Source organism: Neovison vison, chromosome 3, assembly GCF_020171115.1.
Source record: "Neovison vison isolate M4711 chromosome 3, ASM_NN_V1, whole genome shotgun sequence".
Lineage (NCBI taxonomy): Eukaryota > Metazoa > Chordata > Mammalia > Carnivora > Mustelidae > Neogale > Neogale vison.
The window spans coordinates 17,567,725-17,576,369 of record NC_058093.1 but is presented as its reverse complement, the minus strand read 5'-3'; the positions used below and the strand labels follow the sequence as shown (position 1 = coordinate 17,576,369).

Genomic DNA, 8,645 nt, shown 5'->3' with positions numbered 1-8,645 from the left:
GGTGTTGGCAGATTTGAACAGCAAGAGATCGAGGAGCAGTATGCCTAAACAGCTGTCTTCAATTACTTAAAGAATAAGGATGACAAGTGGTTTGCTTAGTTCCGGAACTTGGACTTGGATTAGTGGATTAACTTGATTTATTTTTTATTTAATTTTTATTTCGTGGGTGAACTTTAAATGAAGGTAAACTTCACCTTGACAGAAATGACTTTGTAAGACTTCTCAAAAATGGAAAAGGCTGTCTTCTTGAGGTAGTGAGCCTTTTGTGGAAGTTTTCAGGGAGAGGCTGGCTGCCCTTGTTTCTGAAATAATTCCTGCTTGGAATGGAGTTGGGAGTCAACAGCCCTCCGGTTCTGTGACTTCCATAAGCAGAATCTGCAGAAGAGACAAGAGTGAGCCTCTCATGCTGGTTTTATGAGGGCTAAAGGCTGTGACTTCAGGCCTCCTCCTGTCTCTGGGTGAAGACAGGAAAATCAAGTTCCCAAATTTATCTTGCTGTGTGTAGCCTGGGAACTAAGAGTGAGAAACCAGTAGGGGTTAAGTGTTTAGAAGAGTTTTTCTTTTTCTTGGAATTCTGTTATGTCCTACTAACCTCACTTTCCATTTAGAGATTATTCATTTGTTCTAGAGAGTGGGGGTGGGGAGGGGCAGAGGGAGAAGGAGAGAGAATCTCAAATAGGCTCCCTACTGAGCACAGAGCCACACCCGGGGCTCTATCTCATGACCCTGAGATCACGACCTGAGCCAAAATGGAGAGTTGGCTGCTCAACCAGCTTAGCCACCCAGGTACCTTGCCTCACCTTCCATTTTAATCTTTAATTTTTACATTATTCTTTAAATAAATATATATATATATATATATTTATTTTTTTTTTTTCCTTTCCCTCTTTGACTTCATTTTTGATACTATATGCAAGCCACAGGGTTGGTAAGTTTGGCTGTGGCCGAAGTGTCTGGGGTCCGGGATGGGTGGTGAGGGGTCAGAGACAAGCGTGCGACGGAGGGGCCCTGGGGCCTTTCACCTGCCCTTCCACTCGCCCTTCAGAATCGAAGGGCGCTGGCTTCCCCCAGCTTCCCACAGTGCTGGCGCCACTCCCCATGGGAAGGCTCCTCCTTGCAAATGCCCTCCTCCCTCTCTTGCCATCATGACCCTTCCTGTTCTTGGTAAGGAGACCTCAAAAGACTAGACATTTCTTGTCTCCACTTCTCAGTCTGTAGGACCCCTTAGCAGACCTCACACTAGAAAACGAAGGAGTAGGGTGAGGATAATTTCCCTAGCTTGTGGTGTGCCTGTCTAGGCATTCCAGAGCACCTTGAGCAAGGCCCTGGAGCTGGCTTGTCCTACACAGCAGCCCCAGGTTACATGGGCTACCGAGCCCCCAAAACATGCCCAGCGGGAACTGAGATGTGCTGGGAGTCTAAAATACAGACCGAAGGGGTGCCTGGGTGGCTCAGTGGGTTAAAGCCTCTGCCTTCAGCTCCGGTCATGATCCCAGGGTTCTGGGATCGAGCTCCACATCGGGCTCTCTGCTCAGCAGGGAGCCCGCCTCCTCCTCCTCTCTCTCTCTCTGCCTGCCTCTCTGCCTACTTGTGATCTCTATCAAATAAATAAGTAAAATATTAAAAAAAAATACAGACTGAATTTATTTATTTATTTGACAGAGATCGCAAGCAGGCAGAGAGGCAGAAGCAGGCTCCCCACAGAGCAGAGAGTCCAATGTGGGGCTTGATCCTGGGACCCTGAGATCACAACCTGAGCTGAAGGCAGAGGTTAACCCACTGAGCCACCCTGGCGCCCCATAAAATACAGACTGAATTTAAATGCTTAGTAGGAACAAAAGAATGTTGAACATCTCATAAATAAATTCCCCTCTTAGTTACACATGGAAACAGTATTTTGAATTTTTGGCTTAAATAAAAATGCACTGTTAAAATTAATTTTCTCTATTTCTTTTGGCTTTTTTAATGTAGCTACCCGAGAATTTAAAATCATGTATGTGGCTTGCATTTTTGCAGCAGCCAACACGTTTACTGAACAGAGCCGCCCTAGAATTTGCTTGAAGGGTGGTCCCAGTCCTAGTAGCATCATCAGCATTTCCTGAGAGCTTCTTAGAAATGCAGAATCTCAGGGGCGCCAGGGTGGCTCAGGCAGTGAAGCCTCTGCCTTCAGCTCAGGTCACGATCTCAGGGTCCTGGGATGGAGCCCCGCATCGGGCGCTGGGCTCTGTCGGGCTCCTTGCTAAGCAGGGAGCCTGCTTCCTCCCTCTCCTCCCTGCTTGTGGGTGCTCTCGCTATCTCCGTCATTATCCGTCTCTCTCTCAAATAAGTAAATAAAATCTTACAAAACAAAACAAAACAAAACACAGTAAAAGAAATGCAGAATCTCAGCGTTCTCCCCAGACCTAATGAGTAAGACTCTGTTTTATTCAGGTCCGCGGGTGATTCAGGTGCACGTGTTAGCCTGGGAAGCACGGCGCGCCCGGGGGTGCCTGTAGGCTTAGTGGTCCTCTCTGCGACCAGGAACGCATCGAGCCCTGCAATGTGGCTACTAACAACCAAAAAAGGCTTTCTGAATGTTGCTACCCAAATCTTGCTGTCTTTTTCTTTCTTTCTTCCTTTTTTTTTTTTCGGTCCTCCAGCGTGGATTGGTTGAGTTGAGTTGGACTGTGCAGTGAGGCTGTCTGTCCTCTGATAACACGTACGTGGCGGGCCGGGGGTGGGCTGGGGTAAAGCAGGTGCTTCAGAGTCAAGGAGGGAGGCATCCGAAATCCTTGTTTGGTCTCCAGGTAATGGTTAACCTACCATGGAGGAAGAAGCAGTTGAGACCGTGGACTTTAGTTTCTGGTTCTTTTTCTACAAACTTCCGTGGTCTTGGTTTAATTATCCTCTCGTCTTGGAGTACTGCAAACATTGGCAGTAGGCTGGGCCCTTTCATATCCAAGTCTCATGAATGAGGGGATTGAGCCAAGAAGGACAAGGTCTGTGCTCTTCCTTGTGGCCTTGTTTTCTCCCTGTCTCTGAATGAGTCAGACAAGTCATTTAGCTTCGTGGAAAGTCTGTGAGATCTCCCACCGATAAATTATGGATTAGGGTTTTGAAAATAGTAATGAATGAATGACTGAAGTTGATTTTTTTTAACAGCTTTATTGAATGTCTCAGTAGGTTTGGGATTCCATCACAAAGTACCACAGACTGGGTGGCTTATAAACATCAGAAATTTATTTCTCACCGTTCCGGAGGCTGGGAACTCCAGACGAGGGTACGGCAGGGTCAGAGTTCTGGGAAAGGCTCTCTTGCAGAAGCAGAGGGAAGCAAGTTCTTGCTTCCCTCTCCTTAGGGCACTGATCCCATTCATGAACACATTGCCCCCCTGGGCTCGTCTAACCCTTATTACCTCCCAAAGCCCACATGGAGGGAGTAGGAGTTCAACCTGTGAATTCGGGGCAAACACCAACATTTAGGCCATAAGATTGAGACACAATATACATGCCATAAAATTCACGCGTTTTAAGTGTATGATCTGAGTAGGATTTTCATTATAACGAAGAAGAAAAGTAATGACACTTTCCTGAGTCCTCCTTCATTACATTCAATCATACAAAATTACGGACATTTAACTGTTTTTGTCCTATAATGTGACTCAAACTTAACTCTGAAATGCTGTTTGTCAAAATTCTTTCAGAACGAGAGAATATTTTCCCAGAGAAATTTTCCGTTACTGTGATGTTATTCCATCTTTTAAATTTCTTTTCACAGTAAATTGCAGTAGAAGCTATTTTACACAAATCTAGAGTTGATATTTCTATTTTTTACAAATAACTCTTTTCATACTATAATTCATTTTACACTTGGAAAATGGATTTTTTTTCATCCAATAAGCAAATCTAATCAACTTTTTCTGATAAAGATTTTTTTTTAATATTCAGGAAAAAGAATTAAGAGACCTGAGGGAGAACTAAAATGGGTATTTTGCTGTGTGTAGAAATTATCATTTTCATAAAGAAAATAAATATATGTGCAATAAAAATCAGAGATGTAATAGAGAAATGACTAACCAGCACACAGTAGGTAACAGACCCAGGCTGGCTTAAGCCCAGTGAGCTCCTCAGGTTGAAATGAAATGTGAATATTAACACTCTATTTTATCTTTTTTTTTTTTTTAAAGACTTTATTTATTTGACAGGCAGAGATCACAAGTAGAGGCAGGTAGAGAGAGAGGAAGGGAAGCAGGCTCCCTCCTGAGCAGAGAGCCTGATGTGGGGCTCGATCCCAGGACCCTGGCATCATGACCTGAGCTGAAGGCAGAGGCTTTAACCTACTGAGCCACTCAGGCGCCCCTCTATTTTACCTTCTACTCTCACTTTCCTCATAACATAATTGAGAAAACCTGTTTGAGGGATGCAAATACCCATTTCATTTCTATGTGTCTGTGTATATTCTTTTCTTGGTTAGAAAGAAGTGTCTTATTCCAGCCTTCAGGGTTTTTTTTTTTCCTTTCTCCTTTTCTTTCTTGAAGTATTTTAATATTTTAAAATCATTTTTGCCTTTTAACCAAAATGGTTTAAAGTCTCAGGTATTTCAAGAAGGCTTATGAAAAAAGAGCTGACCTCGCTGCCTCCCCATGTTCTCTTTCCAGCCACAAACTTTATCAGGTCGTCCCATTTTACAGGTGAGAAAATAGAGGCTTGGAGAGGTCCATTGACGCACCGAACTTCCAGTGGGTAGGAAGTGATGAAACCATGGTAAGAACTCAGATGTGTTTGACCCCAGAGCTGGAGCCCTGAACGATAATGCTTCTCAGCTACAGAATGTGTGGGACTCCATGGTTTCTGACAGGACTTTTCGGGAGGTGTCTTTCTTGCACACATAAGCCATCAGGCAGAGGGAAAGGGAGACATACAAGGTCAGTGAAATTGAGCCTCCCATGACTCCAGGCGGCTGAGGTCTGCCATCGATTCCAGAAGTGCCGGGAGGAACGGGGCTCCGGCTGTGGATGTCCCTGTCCCTCTCTGTTGGGGAGTCCGTGCTTGGCCCTCCCCCACCATCCGACACTCATTCCTTTCTGCGGCCTCAGTACTGCCCAGTTTGGGCAGGTTTGCAGGCGGCACCCGGTACCCGAGGCAGCTGGCCAGACAGGTGCACCACGAAGGCATCCGAAAAGTTGCCTGAATGAATTTTTGGCAGCAGCATGCAGGGTATCGGGAGGGAAAAGCTTTAAAAATGGGTGTCCGGTAGAAACAAGTCTTTACAAAAGTGGGAAGAAGGAATCCTCCCCACCCTTGAGATCTCGGGGGACAGCCTGACACTGTGCGCCGGCCTCCGTGGGGAGCTCGCGAGCACCGGGCTGCCCACCGCCCCCGCTTCTGTCAGTGGTCCGGGCCCAGGGCTTTGCTTCCTTCCACCCGTCCGACCTCTTCCCTCCCAGGGCCACGCTGGATGGAGTGTCGCCTTCGTATTTCACACAGCTCAGCGCTGGGGGGAGGATCCCTCGTAAAAGAGGAGGAAACCTATAGAAGGAAGTCGGGTGGCTTGCCCGGAGGAGACTTTGCATTTTCAGTCCTCACTTTTCACAAATACCAAAGGATAATTCATTGCCCCTTTTATTTCCCATGAATCAGGCCCCCTACCACCTGGATGTTTAGCAAAGAGATTTGCTCTGTGGTTTTTGTGAGTCTGCCCCAAGAAGCCCTCTGAGCTTCATTTCCACTGAAATCACGAACGGTGTGTGTGATGATGGTAAAGCCTTGACAGGGACAAAGCTTTCTTTGGCACACTCACACCCCATAGGGTTCGTCCTGCTATGCCTTCAGCCTTAATGGCTTTATACCATTCCTTCCCCCCTCCCTCCCTCCCTCCATTCCTCCTCTTTCCCTCCCTCTCTCCCTCCCTCCCTCCCTTCCTTTCCGTCTTCCTTCCTTCCTTCTTTCATTTTTCCAGGCTATTTAATCAAGCTACTTGCCATGTACTCATTCCTGAGAATTCCCCATTGTCATGACATTGTTTATGTCCAATTTTTTCTGCATTCAACCGTAAAGGTGTTTCTTCCCGAGAAACTGAACGCTTCTGCTAAATGCACTTGATCCCATAGGAGAATTGGGTTCATAAAATGGATTTATTGCAAACTTTATGTATAAATCACAGACATCGATAAAGAAGTTTTTTATTCCATGTTCTTGCCTTACATCATGAAGCATAGTAAGTCTTTTATGACCTGCAGTCAGAAATGCTGAAACAAACCACCCCTTGAACTAGTCTGCGGTTTTCAAGTGCGTGTTGTTTGATGAGGCACATCTTCTCATCTACAAGGTCAAGAGCCGTGTGAGCTGGGAACTGGTTCAGATGACGATGACCATCTTTGGACTCTGATTTCCTGCCGGCAAAAACTCCCTTTCAGAAACTGCATTATCATGGTGGCCAGCCACTGCAAGAAAGAAGCTTCCGCACATTGTCTTTAATACGTAACTGCTGCAGGGACACACGGACGGGGGGAACAGCCAGTCAGGTCCCACCTCAGACCCGTGCTCCTAGAGGATGTTGTTCTGATTATTCGTGGAAAGAAATCGTGGCCGGAAGGGAAGGCAGCGGGTGAAGAGTCCAGGATTCGGTTTCTCTTTTCAGGTTTATTTTGGGCAGGTTGCTGTTTTTCTTAAATTGGTAGTAAATTTTCATTTTAGTATTTGAAACTGCTATTGAATACTAACCCCCTTAGAATTTAAAAAAAAAAAAAAAAGAGTCACTTATTTAGTTTAGAGAGAGTGTGTCAGCCGGAGGGGGGTGGTGTCGCAGAAGGGAGGGGCAGAGGACCAGCACACTGGGTGCCGAGTGCCCAGCCAGCAACGGGGCTTGAACCCACAACCCATGAGATCATGACCTGAGCAGAAACCATGAGTCAGGCGCCCTAATGACTCTGTCACCCAGGCGTCGTTCCTCCCCCCCCCCATTTGATCACCGCCCCCTTGTGGTGACTCCAGGTCTGTTCTTTTTCGGCTCTCTGGTCCCTCTCCGTGCCCAAGTTTTAGTATTTTCATTCTTGCCCCGCCTCACCTCTGAGTGCGCGCGTGTGTAGACTTTCCGATCATGCAGAAGACACCCCCCTGCCGGGACACCTTGTCCCTCGATGGTCAGTTCTTCCCCGCCGTGTGCCCTCAGGCTTCCGTTCCACCTCTTCCCGCTGCGTGCAGCAGCATCCTCGGGGCGACTTCCCTTGGGGCCCGTCCTGCCGCAGACTCACCGTCGGGCTCCAGCCCCGGGCTCCCCGCCCGGGCCTCCGTGCCCACCACGTGGCCTCCGGCACGTTGCTCACCCTCTCGGGACCTCCGGAGCCTTTCGCCTTGCACCGAGCGGGCCCGTGGGTCTGCGCTTGGCCCGCAGATGCAGATGTGTTTTATTTGTCCTCTACAATGTATTAAGGATATTTAAAATCAAGAAAAAAATATTTAAACAAAGCAGAAATATGTAACAGTATGTATGTGTACACATATGTATATATCCATACATGTACATATGTGTGGGTGTATATATACATACACTCTGTGTTTTTCTGGCTTCTCTGAAAGATCCCTGAATTGGGCGGCTCTAATCTGCAGCATGCCAAGCCGAGCAGGGACTGTCCCCTTTAGTTGACATGCTCTCTGTCACCATCCCGCCCCATGCCAATTTTTCCAATGACTGACTCACCTGAGTTGCTCTGATGGCTCTTGGAGCTGGCTGCAAGTTTCCTGGCCGCCTTCTGAATGGCTTCTTTGGGTCCCTAGTGCAGGACGCAAGGGCTGGGAGACAGGAGCTGTATTACTGAGGAGGACCACATTCGTTCCAGGCCCTTCTTGCCAGTGAGGCGTTTTCAGTCCAGGACCTTTACCCACGCTACCTTGAACCTCGCCTGTCCTTCATCAGCTCTTTACCAAAGAAAGCATCTCTTTCTTCAGGGCCCAGCATACACGGTTTTCCTCACTCCCTTGAGCCTTCCCCTACTCTCCCTTGGCACTGGGAATAAGTACCCCCCCTTTTTTTAAAAGATTTTATTTATTTATTTGACAGACAGAGATCACAAGTAGGCAGAGAGGCAGGCAGAGAGAGAGGAAAGGAAGCAGGCTTTCTGCTGGGCAGAGAGCCCGATGTGGGGCTCGATCCCAGGACCTTGGGATCATGACCTGAGCTGAAGGCAGAGGCTTAACCCACTGAGCCACCCAGGCACCCCTTCTTTGCTTGGTGTCTGTTGAGCACTGATCTCGGTGACTGATAGCTCCGTCTTCCCTACCCTATTTCTGCGTCTCCAAGGCAGGGGTCCCATCCCGCTCACCAGAGATCACATCCCTCTGTCTCGCTCTCCAGCCTTCTCGCACTGAACGCACTGTCTGGACCCACGCTGAGGACAGGGTGGGTGTTCGTGGAACCGAAGTCCTTAGGAAACTTCAACTTTCTATTTTCCCATTACTGATCGAAACTCACCACGAGGAAAAGTACTGATTCCCTGAAAGGAACTGCGGGGCGCAGCTGACGTCCTCACTCGTTTTCAGAATGCCCGGCGTGTCACAGGAGTCCGATCAACGGCAAATAAAGGAAAGAAGAGGGCATTCGAGCAAAGACTGGAACCCAAGTCTCTTTATCTTCCGCGGTGTGGTGGACAGTCAACCAAATTGCATCTG

At 47.7% G+C, this 8,645-nt stretch overlaps 1 pseudogene; it reads right to left on the bottom strand.

Annotated features, from left to right (window-relative positions):
* Positions 1–6,023: 6,023 nt before the first annotated feature.
* On the bottom strand, positions 6,024–6,446 carry LOC122903475 (annotated as a pseudogene).
* Positions 6,447–8,645: the final 2,199 nt, after the last annotated feature.